Genomic DNA, 2,857 nt, shown 5'->3' with positions numbered 1-2,857 from the left:
GTGTCTTTTGCCTTACAGAAGCTTTGTAATTTTATGAGGGGACCTCCCTCTTTAGGTTAGAGAAATTTTCTACGATTTGCTGAAAATATATTTTGCGCCTTTGATAAGCGTTTCTTCTTCCTCTATTTCTCTTACTTATAGATTTGGTCTTTTCATAGTGTTCCAGATTTTCTTTCTTTTTTCTTTCTCTCTTTCTTTTTAGATTATTAAATTCAACATTTCTTTAACTGACACACCTATTTATTCTAAGGTGTCTTCAGATTCTCTCTTCTATCTCTTTTACTCTGTTGCTAATGCTTGTCCATGAGGCTCTTGTTCGACTTCCTAAATTTTTCATTTCCAGTTTTATCTCGTTTGGGTTTTAATTATGGATTCTATTTCTACTTTCATGTCTTGAACAATTTTCATTACTTCTAGTGTTTTTGTTTTCACAGACTTCATTAAGATATTTATTAATCTCCTCTTTACTGTCCTTGAACATGTTCTTTTTTTATTAGTTATTTTCTTTATTTACATTTCAAATGTTATCCCCTTTTCTAGTTTCCCCCAGAAAACTCCCATCCCCTCCTCCTGCTCACCAACCCACCCACTTCCTGGTCCTGGCATTCCCCTATACTGGGAGATATAACCTTCATAGGACCAAGGGCCTCTCATTCCATTGATGACTGACTAGGCCATCCTCTGCTACATATGCATCTAGAGCCATGAGTCACACCACATTTTCTTTGGTTGGTGGTCTAGTCCCAGGGAGGTCTGGGGGTATTGGTTAGTTCATATTGTTAATCCCATGGGGCTGCAAACCCCTTCAGCTCCTTGGGTTCTTCCTCTAGCTCCTTCATTGGAGACCCTGTGCTGCGTCCAATGGATGGCTGTGAGCATCCACTTCTTATTTGTCAGGCACCAGCAGAGCCTCTCAGGAGACAGCTATATCAGGCTACTGTCAGCAAGCTCTTGTTGACATCCACAATAGTTTTGTTTGTGGATGTTTCTTGCTTTGGTGGTTGGATCCCCAGGTGGGGCAGTCTCTGGATGATCGTTCCTTGAGTCTCTGTGACTCCTTCTGTGGTTATGTTGTTCGCCTTCTAAGAAGGATCGAAGTATTCACACTTTGGTCTTCCTTCTTCTTGAGTTTCATGTGTTTTGTGAATTGTATCTTGGGAATTCCGAGCTTCAGAGCTAATATCCACTTATCAGTGAGTGCATATCATGTGTGCCTTTTGGGATTGGAATACCTTACTCAGGAGATATCCTCAAGATTCATCCATTTGCCTAATAATTTCATGAAGTCATTGTTTTTAATAGCTGAGTAGTACTCCATTGTGTAAATGGACCACATTTTCTCTATCCATTGCTCTGTTGAGGTACATCTGGGTTCTTTCCAGCTTCTGGCTATTGTAAATAAGGCTGCTATGAAAATAGTGGGTATGTGGCCTTATTACATGTTGGAGCATCGTCTGGGTACATGCCCAGGAGTGGTACTGCTGGATCCTCCAGTAGTACTATGTCCAATTTTCTGAGGAACTACCAAACTGATTTCCAGAGTGGTTGTACCAGCTTGCAATCCCACCAGCAACGGAGGAGTGTTCCTCTTTCTCCACATCCTTGCCAGTATCTGCTGTCACCTGAGTTTTGATCTTAACCATTCTGACTGGAGTGAGGTGGAATCTCAGGGTTGTTTTGATTTGNATTTCCCTGATGATTAAGGATATTGAACATTTCTTTAGATGCTTCTCAACCATTCAGTATTCCTCAATTAAGAATTCTTTGTTTAGCTCTGGACACCATTTTTAATAGGGTTATTTGGTTTTCTGAAGTCTAACTTCTTGAGTTGTGTATAATGGATATTAGCCTTCTATCAGATGCAGGATTGGTAAAGATCTTTTCACAATCTGTTGGTTGCCTTTTTGACTTATTGACAGTGTCCTTTGCCTTAAAGAGGAGTTTTGCAATTTTATGAGGTCCCATTTGTTAATTCTTGATCTTACAGCACAAGCTATTGCTATTCTATTCAGGAATTTTCCCCGTGTGCCTATATGTTCGAGGCTCTTCCACACTTTCTCCTTTATAAGTTTCAGTGTCTCTAGTTTTATGTGGCATTCCTTGATCCACTTAGACTTGAGCTTTGTACATGGAGATAAGAATGAATCAATTCACATTCTTCATGCTAACCACCAGTTGAGCCAGCACCATTTATTGAAAATGCTGTCTTTTTTCCACTGGATGGTTTTAGCTCCCTTGTCCAAGATCAAGTGACCATAGGTGTGTGGGTTCATTTCAGGGTATTCAATTCTATTCCATTGATCTGTCTGTCACTGTACCAGTACCATGCCATTTTCATCACAATTGCTCTGTAGTACAACTTGAGGTCAGGGATGGTGAATCCACCAGAGGTTCTTTTATTGTTGAGAATAGTTTTTATTACCCCAGGTTTTTTGTTATTCCAGATGAATTTGCAAATTGCCCTTTCTAACTCTGTGAAGAATTGAGTTGGAATTTTGATGGGGATTACATGCAATCAGTAGATTGCTTTCAGCAAGATAGCTATTTTTAGTATATTAATCCTGCCAATCAATGAGCATGGGAAAGCTTTCCATCTTCTAAGATCTTCTTCCAATTCTTCCTTCAGAGACTTGAAGTTCTTGTCATACAGATATTTCACTTCCTTAGTTAGAGTCACACCAAGGCATTTTATATTACTTGTGATAATTGTGAAGGGTGTTGTTTCCCTAATTTCTTTCTCAGCCTGTTTATCCTTTGTGTAGAGAAAGTCCACTGATTTGTTTGAGTTAATTTTATATCCAGCTGCTTCCCTGAAGGTGTTTATCAGGTTTAGGAGTTCCCTGGTGAAATTTTTGGG

This window comes from Mus pahari, chromosome 10, assembly GCF_900095145.1.
Source record: "Mus pahari chromosome 10, PAHARI_EIJ_v1.1, whole genome shotgun sequence".
Taxonomy (NCBI): Eukaryota; Metazoa; Chordata; class Mammalia; order Rodentia; family Muridae; genus Mus; species Mus pahari.
Note: the sequence above shows the minus strand (reverse complement) of the source record.